The sequence below is a fragment of the Camelus ferus genome, chromosome 2 (genome assembly GCF_009834535.1).
Source record: "Camelus ferus isolate YT-003-E chromosome 2, BCGSAC_Cfer_1.0, whole genome shotgun sequence".
Taxonomy (NCBI): Eukaryota; Metazoa; Chordata; class Mammalia; order Artiodactyla; family Camelidae; genus Camelus; species Camelus ferus.
This window is the reverse complement of record NC_045697.1, coordinates 46,118,265-46,131,753: the sequence shown is the minus strand read 5'-3', so window position 1 is coordinate 46,131,753 and position 13,489 is coordinate 46,118,265.

The following is a 13,489-nucleotide window of genomic DNA, read 5'->3' as shown; positions in this document are numbered from 1 at the left end:
GAGATGAAGGGAGGAATATTTTGCAGTTTGGTTCCAGCATCACTGACATTGGCTAGGGTAATAGAGATAAACCTAAATCTAAGAGCCGTGTTGCATTTACAGATAAGTCTGAATTAAACTTTACTATTTTAAAGTGAATATTAAGTTGGTATGTGGTCTATAAAAGACACATAATTAGGATATTGATGACTATACTACCTACTTCTGGGTGAATGGTGTACCCCATAATACTCTGTTTTTTTCCAAAATGCCAAAAACAAAACTGGGGCTGGGAGACACACGGAGAAGGAAAATGAGAGAATACATTGGAGATTAATATAAATCTTCAGAAAACAAGATTTACTAAAAACTAGCATACAAAATAACAGATTAATGGAGATCAAAAGAGTAATAGAAATTTAAAATATGAATGTGTTATATAAGCAATAAACTATTATGCAAATATAAGAATTATTTTTAGCAGGTTATTTCCAAAGCATAGTTTGCAGAAACAGTAAACTGATCTCTGAAAAAAGCAGTCTATATTTATGAACAGCTCTCATTGCTAGAAAAAAATATACCAAGCCAAAAGCTAATTTCACTTAAACTAGTTCTAAGCTCCAGAATGATACAAAATAATCCAATCTCATTAGCAAATCTTTTAAAATAATTGAAGACATCTTTCCAAGAATGTAAAATCCAGAATATCTATGTTTCTACAGAAGTGGAGAGCTTCATGCATTGCTGCAGGGGTCTTTGAGGAGATATATAGCTTTTGTTAAGTAATCTGGCAGCGTTTATTCAGATAAAAATTGCTCGTAACCTTTAACCCAGCTATCCCAGTTTTGGGGACTCTATCGCACAGAAATAAAATCAAAGGTACATTTGAATGTTTTGCATTGTAAGTAATTACTGCTAAAAAATGTTGGAAAGAACTTAAAGAGTATATATTTATTGTATATGAGTCTATGAAACATAGAGCAAATATCTAAGAGAATGAATTAGATCCATACGTATTGATCTAGTCTAGGAGGGCTACCCTTGGCATATTTTTATATGAGGGCAGCACAACCATGTGTATTATAAGATTTCATTTCCTAAAATAAACAAAAACCTCCCAAATATTTGGGGATAATTGAAATAGCATAGAAAAAGTCATGGAAGAACATACTACCAACATGGAATACACCAACATTGATTACATTTTTAAATGTAGAGGTCTCTTTTGTTTGAATAAGTTTGCATTCCTTTTAAAATTTAAATTATTTAATGTCTAAAAACACAAACCATATTTTTAAAAGTAAATCTCAGTCTATGCTTTTCTATAACTGGACATGAAATTAAAGTTTCTTCTAGGATTTCTTCTATTTTAGAAATTATACACTAATTTTCCCAGTCACAGTTATAAATTTATAACTAAGGGACTATGGGTTTTCATACGTGAACCATTAAGGATCCTGTTAGTAGTTGTTCAACTCTAATAATGTTATGGCAATAAGGCCTCTATTGTTTTTTTTAAGTACTCACTTTTATATTTGGATTGAAATTGGGAATACATCCAAGTAAATGTTGTCAAAAACTATAACTCCAAAAGAAGGTATCATTCTCCCAATTCTATTTTATATGCTAGAACATCCTCAGATCATTCAATCAAATAATATTATCAAATATTTTATACTTTATTGGCTGTTATTCTCTGGTTCTATTTTAAAATATTTCATCCTGCTTTGGAAACATGTATCTGCATCTTTCTTAAAGTATCCCAATGTTGCAAGTAATTTTGAGAAGCCTTATCTCAATAGCGATTTACATTGAGATTTTGACAAACTCACAATCCCAAGATCTTTTACTTGTGTGTTGTATTTGAGAATGTTTTAATACAAATATTGTTAGCTTCTCTGTGCTCTATCTTGTACTTGAGCAACTGATTTTCTTAGCCTAAATATAGGACTTTATCATTACCCATTTTCAATTTGTGTTCCCATGTTAAAATAAAAAGGAACTAAATTATACATACAATATGATTAAAACTATGTAAAATATATATCTTGTTCAAATAAATAAAAAAGAAAAGAAACAGATTCCAGATTTCCAGGACAGAAAGAGTGAAACTTCAATATTAGATATGGTGGATGGAAAAGATATGATCACTCAAAGTATTTTAGCTTGGCCAAGTTGAAAGGGGGTGATTGTATTAATGGAAAAGTGACTGTATGAAGAGGAACAATTTGGAGTCAAGATATTAATAGATACTGTAGTGCTTTGCACCATCTCTTCTTAGCCCAAATATTTCAGCATTGCTATAGTAAGCACTTCCATGTGTATCTCCAGGGTCCCATGTCAAATGGCAAATGTTGCACCTCTCTGCTTTTCTGCCTCAAGGCTTTCTTCTAAGGCATCAGTACCCACAACCAGCACAGCTGCTTCCAGCAGCCTGGAAGTGGGAGGAAGAAGGAATCAATAGCTAATTGCTCCAACTTCCCCATCCTTCTATGAGACAATTTTGAGGCAGTTTCTACAAGGTGCTCAGCATGTCTCCAGTGGGTCTGAGCTCCAGGTACTGACGCAGGTAACCAGTTCAATGATCTATCCCCTTTTTTTGCCCTTTACCCTCACGTCTGGTTTCATTCTCTCAACTCCCTCTTTACTGCTTCCTAGAACTATCTTCCAAAGGAATTATCTACACCCAGTCCTTATCTCAGGCTCTGATCAAGTCTAAGATGAAGATATTGAATGATATCTGGGGCACATAAAGATTTAGGAGTCTTTAGGAGATTAATTGAAGATGTCCATTAAAAAGTTAAAAATTAATTTCTGTCATCTCAGAAATAGTCTTTTCATTGTCTTGATCCAGTTTCACTCTTCATCCTTACAAAAATTTTTCTTTTTGCCACTTATTTATATTTATCATTGTTCTGTGACTCTTCTCCTACTTTACTAGATTTTTTTAAAAAACCTGAGATCTTAAGAAAATGCACTGAACAGAGATTTTGTTTAAAATGTTTCACTTTTTTCTTCCTCAAATGGAACATATGTGACTAAATATAAGTCTAGTTTCTTTTTTAGAGAATCTATGGTCTCCCTTGAGTTTCTGGCCATAGGGCAACACCTAATTATTTTTTCTCAATCTAACTGCTCTGAATAAGGGCATGTTCCCTTCTGTGTGCCATTATTTCATCAAATGCAAAATAGTGCCCTTTAAAAAGAATGTGAAAGAATGTAATGGAAGACATTTTGATCCTGCCTGGTCTTGTCAGCCTGAGAGGTTTACTACTGTAACAAAGACGTGAGTTTTATTTTCTTTTTAAAAATTATCTCTAGGAACCCATTATGTCCATGTGTCACATCTTATTGGATGCACAGTGTCAGAAATGTGCTTAAAATCTGGAGAAATCCTGGCTCTTTGGCACTTTTCCAAAGGCTAAAAGAAATTCTCACAGAAATGAAAGCCATTTGTATCCTGGGAGAAGTAAAATTGTTCTTCTTGAATCAAAATTGTTGTTTCAAAGAGAGCAAAAAGTGAAAAGTTTGGGAGATGAAATGATGTTAATCCACCCTTGTAAGTTAGAGTACTCCCCCTCTTCTGGTGGCAAGGATGCTGTGATCACGTTACCTTATCCTAATCCTCCCGCAAGCACAGGGATTCCATCTCCTGGGACATCGCTTTCCCTCTATGCTTTGTTTTTCCCAGTTTATATCTACCCTCTATTGTCCTTTTCAGAAATAACTCTATAATATCTATCCTCTTCGTAAGGTTTAGAGGACTTGTAAATTTGACTTCAGTGTAAAGAAAATCTTTGGAACTTAGGCACTTAAAAGACATCAATTCAGGAATTTTCACAAAAAAAGAGTTACTTTAAACAAAACAAATTTTTAAAACAACTAGAATAATCAAACTTTGGGGATATAAAAGGTCAGAAATCTCCTTATTCTTCTCCTAAGTTTGTATATAAAAAATGGAAGTGCATGCAGTTTATATACTATGCAAAGCCATATGCCAATAATCAGCATTGCCAGGACTAAAACATATTCTTTCTGTCATTTAATGTAGTTTAATTGAAATAGGCTGCAATATGGCTGGTAGTGCCTGAGATAAGAAGTAAATATAAGTGACTTTTTCTTGTCAATCTTATGTTTATAACATCTGTCTTGTTTTTAAAAAGACTCCTGCTGATTATCCAGTCTAACTGCTTTTATAGATTTTACATGTTACAGTTGAGGAAAGCCTGAAATATGAAGAAAGTAAATAACTGGGTCAACCACAGAGCTAATTGATGGCACAGTCAGAAGCAGAACCCATTCATTCATTCATTCGTTCATTTCTTCACTCAGGCGGTAAATACTTCCTGAGTGCATCCTCAGTTACAGGAATCGTGGGGATTCAACTGGTGACCAAAATAGACACAGTTCCGGCTGTCACGGAGTTCATGGTGGGCCATGGCTGGGCTTCTATAGATCCAGTGATGACAGAAGAAAGAGAACTTGGGAACATTTAATAGGGGAGTAGCAAGAATTCCTAGTTGATAGGACCTTGGCTGCTGATGTGGCCTGTTCCCCCAGCTTAAAAGTATAAAAGGCAGAAAGTATATGCTTTTTTTTGTCTCCTCTTACTGGTCAGACCTTTAAAGGACTGAATAAACTAAAGCAGCACTTTGCACGCAGGAGCACGAGGAGCTAAGAAGACAGGATCGGTCACATGCAATCTTGCGGCACGTCAGCCTTACTCTACGTGACTGCTATTTCTGTAGTGAGACAAAGTGAAAGAAATCTTTGCTAGCATCTAGGTTGCCCTTCTTGCCAGTATTTGAACCCAGATCAACCTTTGTGGGCCAGCCTGGCTTAGAGCTGATTATCCAATGAAAGCTAAGGGGTGTAGCTAACTGTAGAGCCTAACTCTGGGAGGAGAGAGACTGGTGGTGGATCTCATGCCATTTGTTGGTTGGAAACAAGTTCATTCCAGGAAGACTCCACATGTAACTTCATTTACATACTTTATAAATCCTTCTGCTGATGTTCAGCTGTACATACTGATCTTTACTTTCACACAACTTTTACCTAACCATAAGAAGGGGGTTGGTATGATGCCATTAAGAATTTGATATATTTGAAATATATATATTCCACATATATATTTGGACTATTATATATATATATAGAGAGAGAGAGAGAGAGAGAGAATATTACTCAGCCATAAAAAAGAATGGAATAATGCCATTGAGTGAAGTAAGCCAGACAGAGAAAGATAAGTATCATATGATATAACTTATATGTGGAATTTAAAAAACAATGATACAAATTCTATTTACAAGCCAAAAACAGACTCATGGATGTGGAAAACAAATATGGTTACCAAAGGGGAAAAGGCAGAGAGGGATAAATTAGGGGGTGGGGATTAACAGATACACATTACTATATATAAAGTAGATAAACAACAAGGACCTACTGTATAGCACAGGGAACTATATTCAATTTCTTGTAATAACATGTAATGGAAAAGAATCTGAAAAGAAAATATATGTATGTATGTATATGTATAACTGAATCACTTCACTGTACACCTGAAACTAATGCTGTAAATCAACTACATGTCAATGAAAAATTTTTAAAAATAATTTGATAGTATTAGGCTTATTTTATCCTTGAGCCTGAAAAAATTGTTGAAACAAATGCCATTTTTGGAGAGACTGCAGGACCAATCACACTCTCAACTTAGTCGTGTGGGAGACAGACTTTAGGCTGATTACCCATAAAAAGCTGTGCAGAAAAAAGCTGTATAGGTAAATTGTGGTAAGTAGTGATACTCTGAAAACATCACAGGAGGACCTAATCTAGATCTGGGGTGGGAGATGAGTCAGGAAAGGCACTTGAGAGAAAGCAGCTTTTAAGCTGAGACTTTTTTTTTTTTTTAAGGGAACAAAAGAGAAGAAATTAGTAAATGGAAATTGTGGAAATGAAGGGCTTATTTCAGAAGACAGAAGCCCATGTACCTTTCCTCTGTCATTTTCCCCCATTCTCTGTGTTTGCCTCTTAAAGGAATGAATCACTCACACTTTGCCATTTATATTATGTTATGTATAATTTAGGGCTAATTAAAACCAAATGAGGCTCTTCAGCGTAGTGATGGTTATATGTCTATGCACTTACGAAACTTAGAGCAGCACACCAAAAAGAATGAATTTTAGTATAGGTAAACTTTTTAAAGAATGAAAAACAAAATAAAACAAAATGTAAATAAAGTAGAGCGATGACTACTGTTGTTCATTTGCTCCTTTAGCTTCATGTTAAAAAGAAGCACGTAACAGAGAAGTGTGCATACAGTTACGTGTGTTTCCTGGAAACTCTAATCTTCCCCTGGAGAATGGAATATTTGCGCTTGTTTTTATTTGAGTGTTTTATGTTTCTAACACAAGAAGGGCTCTTTAATGTGCCTGTAATATGTGGACAAGCTAGGAAAATCCCTAGAAGAAAAATGTATTTTGTGACATACTGACTTGACAAATGGAGTGTGATCTGAAGGCTTTATTCTGGCATTACATGACAGCTGTCTTTTTATCTAGAAGAGATATGCTACGCTTACTGGTAGAACACAAGATATAGGTGCCTGAATGTCATCACTCCAGTAATGGGAAGACAAGAGCGATCATTATTTCATAGCCTGCAAAACTTGAGCACTATTTTTGTTAAACTGAAGGCATATCATTCCTTTACGCGTCATCTGATGACACTGTCTCTGATATTTATGACAAAGGAAATCCCTTGTGATTTTTCCCAATCAGGATAAAGAACGTTTTCCTTACCTTTCACAGAGCTGAAGAAATCTGACTTGGAAAAGGAAAGACCATTTTGATGTATTTGTTGACTTGCATCAAAATGGTAATCCATTTCTTCTCCGAAATGATTTTCCCCAAAGTATGTGAGAGGGAAAAGAGGGGTTACATTATGATCATTAACAGTATTTAGGCACTCGATGTGCCAGGAAAGGGAGGTAGTGCTTCGTTTGTGTGCATTAGCTCCTCAGCTTTTACAGTGACAGTCAAATCAGCACTCAGAGGCAAAGGTTATTTATCACTGTCTCCATTTTCCCAGTGAGGAGACTGTGGCAAAGAGAGGTTAAGACAAGTTCTCCAGGTTGCAGAGCTAGGAGCACTGTGCCTGTGCAGAAGGCTGAATGTGTGTTTTATGTGCCGAGGTCAGGTGTGTTTGTGCAGCAGAGAAATGCTGCGTGATTCACTCCAGCAGCCTCTAATGCTGATGTCTGGGTGTGTGCTGATCTCTTCCCTTTGGATGCTTGCATCTCGTGTCAGTTCATACTAAGACCTCATCCAGTACGTCCTGGTTCCCTGCATTAACACAGAAGGTAGTTTCCTGAGATTCCTTTTAAGAAGCTGTAAACAATGAGTCCCCTACATTTTGCTTTGTTAACAATCCTGTGTTCCACAGCAATAGACTGGGTGTGAAACAGTTGTATTTGAAAGTGCAAAAGTTTCCTTCCTTACTCATTAATACAAAGGTAATATTTTTAGGAACAATTTCAAATGTTTCAAAGTGCTTTACCTTTGTAACAAACCAACAATGACCTTTGCTATTGAAATAGACAATTCCTTTATGATTCTTTTTTCTTAGAAAACATTGACTTAAAAAATTTTTAATATTAGATGTGCCCCTAAATTTTTACTATGATGTCTTGTTCTAGTGAACATACAGTCCTGTTGCTCATGTTTCTCTGAACAAATCAAAACACATTACAGACAAAGCTTAATGCAGTAAGAGGCCCTAAAATACTTTTTTCAAAAAAACTTTGAAAAGTAACCATATATGAGGAAAAGTCTTGAAGCCAGTGAGTTTGTCTTTTGCTTTTACTAATGGAGAAAATGAGGTGAAAACAGGTTAGAGTTTGTTCCAGGTGCTCTCTGGCACGTCAGCCTTGGTGAAGGCATTCAGTTCAGACAATGGGAGATTATTTGTTTGCTTTTACGACATAGCTTTAACTAGCACGGCTTCAAAGTGTCCACTACAAAGGTATTCCCACATGGAAATCTGAAGCGAAATCCCTTTCTTTTAAAGGGTGGACAAGTGATCCGGACAAATCCTCATACTCTGGAAACTGCTGTACCTGCTGGAGGCCTTAGAGTCAGAAAAGATGACACACCAGTGACTTGCTGCCTTTAGATGTGTTGGTGGGAAAAAGGACCACTATTTGAAGAAGACAGTTGCAAATGCAGACTGGGCTTCTTTACTTTATCTTCGCTTCCGTTAGCGTTCCTCAGAATCAGGCTGATAAATCTCATTCACCCTAATTCTCAAATGTTCTCTGCAGTTGTCTTTCAGCTGCTGAACCACCTATAGGGCATCATAATCCCACCTTGTAAAAAGCTGCTGGACCAAGCGCTTCTGTCACAGATTGTGACACACAAGAGCATTCATCTTATTGATTTTATTACCTGCATTTCTCCAAAGGCAAGATGATCTGGTTAAAATAGTTATATCCATGCATTGTGAGACTTTTTTGTGTATTAAGGAAGTGCATTGTTTTAACAAATTTAATGTAAACAATTATAATTTTTGTAATTACATAATTTAAATTATCAATTAAATCTGTAATAATTTCACATTCATAATTACAACTGTGTTTTTACCTTTATTTCTCCAAACAAAGGACGTCAGAACAGAAATTATTACCCTTATTTTTATGGAGAATGAAAATGAGGCTCTAGGGTTTAACTCACTACACAGTTACTGTTCGTGTGTGTGTGTATGTGTGTGTGTGGAGGTGAGCTGCAGAATTAGAATTCAGGTATGTTTGTTCTCATTAGGGGTCTTTTCCACCACTGAGCCTGCTATCTTTACAGAATAAACAGTTTTGAAGCACTGAGGGCTTCCACTTTGCTGGACTGGAATTTTTAAAAATCTGCGTGTATGAGGTTTGCCTTGTTTTGTTCTCAAGTGTGGGTACCACGAAGAATCAGCTGCATTTCTGTCACATCGTCCATGCCCATTCTCTGGCTGCAGATTCCTTCTGCCTTTGTGCTGTCATTACTACAAAATTCCTAGAGGATATAAAATGTAAAAGCTAACTAGTGTTTAGTGTGTGTGTATATAAGACCAAGAGTGAATCCTCATTTCTTTCCTTTCACATCTACCCACTCCAAGTACAGTGTGGAGAGGGGTGGGTGGAATTGTAAAGGAAACTTAAGGTGAAAAAAAATCAGAGGGAAATAACAGCTGCATCTCTATGGCAGTTTCACTCATTCAAAAATGATAGGATGAAATAAGATATCTGAACTAGAGTGAAGTTTCTCCCTGTTCTACTTTACCTGAAGTCCCTGGAGGATAAATCGAGGTGCCTGAGAAATGGATGTCTTGATAATGAGCCCAAAACAATGTATCTCAAGCTGGAGAGCAGACTCTCAATCATCGAGTTTATTTATTCATTCCACAAGCATTTATTGGGCACCCACAGTATATATCAAGCCCCATTCTAGGTATCTGTGAACAGAAGAAAGAGCCTCATCATCATGGAACTTTCATATTAGCAGGGGACAAAGACAGTAAACAACAAACACAATATAGATGTATATCCTACAGTATATTAGAAAGTGCTAAGTACATCAAAGCACAGTTGTAAGGGTGCTGCTCCTAGAATCAGCCTGAGTCCCAGCCTCAGCGCTACCACTTCCTAGCTGGGTGACTTGGGTAAGTTATTTACCCTCTCTGTGCCCCAGTTTTCTTATGACCTACAAAATAGACAACAGTTCCTACTCCATAAGTTGGTATGTACATTAGATGAATTAGTATCTGGCGAGAATGCCTGGCTGACAGTAAGAGCTACATAACTCTTTATTAAATATACAGCTTCTATGGAAAAAAATTAAAAAGAAAAGCAGAATGGGTATTAGGGAGTATGGAGGGTGATCAGATGACATTTGAGAAGAAAACATGAGCAAAACCTTGAAGGATGTAAAGAATTAGTCAGACAAATACATTAGGGGAAAGCAGTCCAAACAGAGAAAGTAACCTTTGTGAATATCTTAAGGTGAATGCATGGCTGAGTTTTTCTTTTTTAATTGAAGTACACTCAGTTTACAATATTGTGTCGATTTCTGGTGTACAGCATAATGTTTCAGTCATACATATACATACACATATTCCTATTCCATATTCTTTTTCATCATAGATTACTATAAGACATCAAACATAGTTCCCTGTGCTATACAGAAAAAATACATTTTTAAATCCATTTTTGTATATAGTAGTTAATATCTGCAAATCTCGAACTCCCAATTTATCTCTTCCCACCCTCTTCCCCCACCAGTGACCGTAAGATTGTTTACTATGTCTGTGAGTCTGTTTCTGATGAGTTTTGAGAACTGCCAGGAAGCCAGTATGGCTTGAACTGAGCAAGCCAGGGGATCACTTAGGGGCTGGAAAGCCACTGGGAGGATTTTAGCTTTTATTTTAGGTGTGAAACAAGAAGTGACCAGTAATTTTAAGGATAGGAGTGTCTTTTCTTTTTAAAAAAGATTACTATGCTGCCTTTAAAAAAAAATTGAAAGGAGGAAAGGCCAAAAGCAGGGCCTTTTGGGAGGTGATGATGGCTTATACCTAGGTGGTTGCAATGGAGATGGTGAAAAGTGAATGGATTCTGCTTATATTTGGAAGATAAAGCCAAAAGGAGTTCCTGCTGGATTGCATATAGTGAGTGCAGAAAAGAGAAAAATCAAGAATGAATCCAAGATTAAAATTTCTTTTCATGATTTCCCCTGCCTGCTCTCCTTCCTACCTACAATTTTATCCATCCACTGTCTGACCCTACCCTGCTTTCTCTTTGTATCAATGCCAGGAGAGCTCCCAAATCTAGGAAGAGTCATAATGTAAAGAAAGGAGAATGGTTTTGTGAGAGACAATGGGACAGAAGAGAGAAGCAAAATCCATCTGGGGGAAGAATTCAGGCTGACAGCTCCTCCCACAGAATACAGCGGAGAGGAGTTCCAACTGGAAAGAGATACAAATGGAAAGGCTCGTATCATCCCCATCCTTGTAACTCCCAACTGCGTGGGTGATCTTCACAGGCTGAGGTAGGATCAAGGCATTTCTCTGGGCTGGCATGGATTTCTATATATCTTGAACTTAGGAAACAAAAGGTTAGGAAATCTAAGAATAAATATTGGTACTAAACTCTGTCTTTGAAAAACATAGGCTTTTAATCTCCTTTCGTTGTTCTTCCCAAAACTTTCTGTCATTTTGTTCTCTTCCTTCTCCATGTGTGGACATAAGCGTATCTAAGTATCTACACTGTTAAAGAATAATCGTTACATTCAGGAATTGACACTGAGTTTTTCCATTGAAGCCTATTAGGCTGGATACACCTATCTCTACCTAGAACCAGCCTAGTGCCACCAGAGCGCTCAAAATGCTGATCTTCTGAAAGAGATTATCATATGGAAAAAAACCTTCTTGGTCCCATTTTTCATGCTCCCCCAACATTTCTTTGCATCTTTTCTCTTTTCTTCTTACTTCCCTTTTTCCACTTTTATCCACTGGATATTTATTTGTAAAAGCCATTTAGAGTTTGATGCCTCAAAGCCCTCATACCTGTTTAACTACAGTCTCCTTTAGAAAGGAATTTTCCTCGAATCTGATCACATTCATTTGCTCATTAACAGATGTTGTGGCCCCAGGCTGCATTTCTGGGGAGTAGGTAGAGAAAGGGGAACGGATTCATCGACATCTTCTGTCAGGAGTCAATAAGCTGTCATTCAGCTCTCCTGGGCCCTACACAGGTGCTCTTTCCTTTTTTCTGACAATAGCAAAGGTTCCCAAGCCCCCAGATTACAGTCTCTACATTAGTACTTAGTGGCTCCACTGACAGGTGTTTCTCTGTATAAGGAGACAACAGGTGTTGGCCTGGTGCAGCCTGCCAAAAGTCAAGGAGCCAGAGAAGAAAACAAAGCCAGTTTGTGAAAATGATTACTGTAATTAAGAGCTATGGTGATGCAAACGATGAAAACACATGCACATGAAGCACTCGCCATCTCCCAAATTCTCTGTCCCCTGGGTAGAGGAAATGACAGACTACAAATCTCCAGCACTGCAATATACTTTTTATTATTATTATTATTGAAGTATAGTCGATATACAATGTTGAGTTAGTCTCTGATGTGCAGCATAGTGATTCAGTCATACACATACGTATATTCGTTTTCATATTCTTTTTCATTACAGGTTACTACAAGACATTGAATATAGTTCCCTGTGCTATACAGTAGGACCTTGTTTATCTATTTTATATATAGTAAAGTTCTCACTTCTTTTGGGGAGAGATTAAAATGATTATTAAGCCATCTTTTGAAACCATCCCTCATAAAGATCCTCATTTAGAATTTATATTATGGTGCATTTGGGGGATTACAAGGCTGAAGGAGTCTGCCTTGGAGGGGCTTATGATTTTCTTGAGAGACCAGATGCTCTGATAAGAAAAGTGAACTCAAAACTACAGAGAGTTTCTATTGGGGGCCCCTTGGGCTCCCAGCAGGAAATTGCCTCATTCATAATCAAGCAAAGTCTTTTTTTTTTCTTGGTGATTTTTTGGAGGGAAGGTAATTAGGTTTTTCTTTATTTTATTTTATTTTTTTTTTTAGGGGATGGTACTGGGGGTTGAACCCAGGACCTTGTGCACGCTAAGCACGCACTCCACCCATCATTAAGCTATCCCCTACCCCCTCCAAGAAAAGTCTTGATGGTGGCATGCTGTAGACTCTTCAATTCCTCCTTTAGGGAGCATACAGGAGCTTCAGAGCTAGGGCAGATAGCAGAGTGGCTTGCATAAGGTAAATCCTTCTCTTTATAAAAATCTGTGAACATACATTAGTTGCTAAGGATCCTCTCGCTGCTCTGATCAGAGCCGGCTACTACTGGAATGAGAAGCAGAAGGTGGTATGGACCAATGATGAGGACATAGGTCAGAAGTCACGGACTTTACCAACATGATTTCATATTATATATTTATGATTACAATATGCAACGTAAGTTATAACTGTTAGGTCCCTCTGCTCAACTTTTAGCCATTTTTGTATATGTTTACAAGGGAGCTGAGGGTGGTGGCATGTGGGTAATTCAATTTTGTTACATACTGTGATTATTGAACACTTTCATACTGTGATTGCTGAAAGAATGGTCCAGGATTTTTCAACTATTTTGCAATTAAAAAAAAAATATTGAAAGAAAAAAAAAGGCTGGTTCACCAATAATTCTTCTAGAGGCCCCAGGAATGGATGCTTTTTGGCTTTTTTTTTTTTTTTTAACAGCTTTTGGTTAAGCTGAAAAACTTTTTAGATTTCTTAGAAAGTTTCTGATGTTAGAAAATGTATACAAAGAGTATTTCTCTAGAATATGGTGCCTGAACTTTTCGTGGGAAAAAACTAAACTGAAGCAAAACATCCACTTGGTCTTGCTGAAGATATCTTTCCAGTGCTGTGTACTCCCTGCCAACCGTTCCATCTTCCCAGTTTTG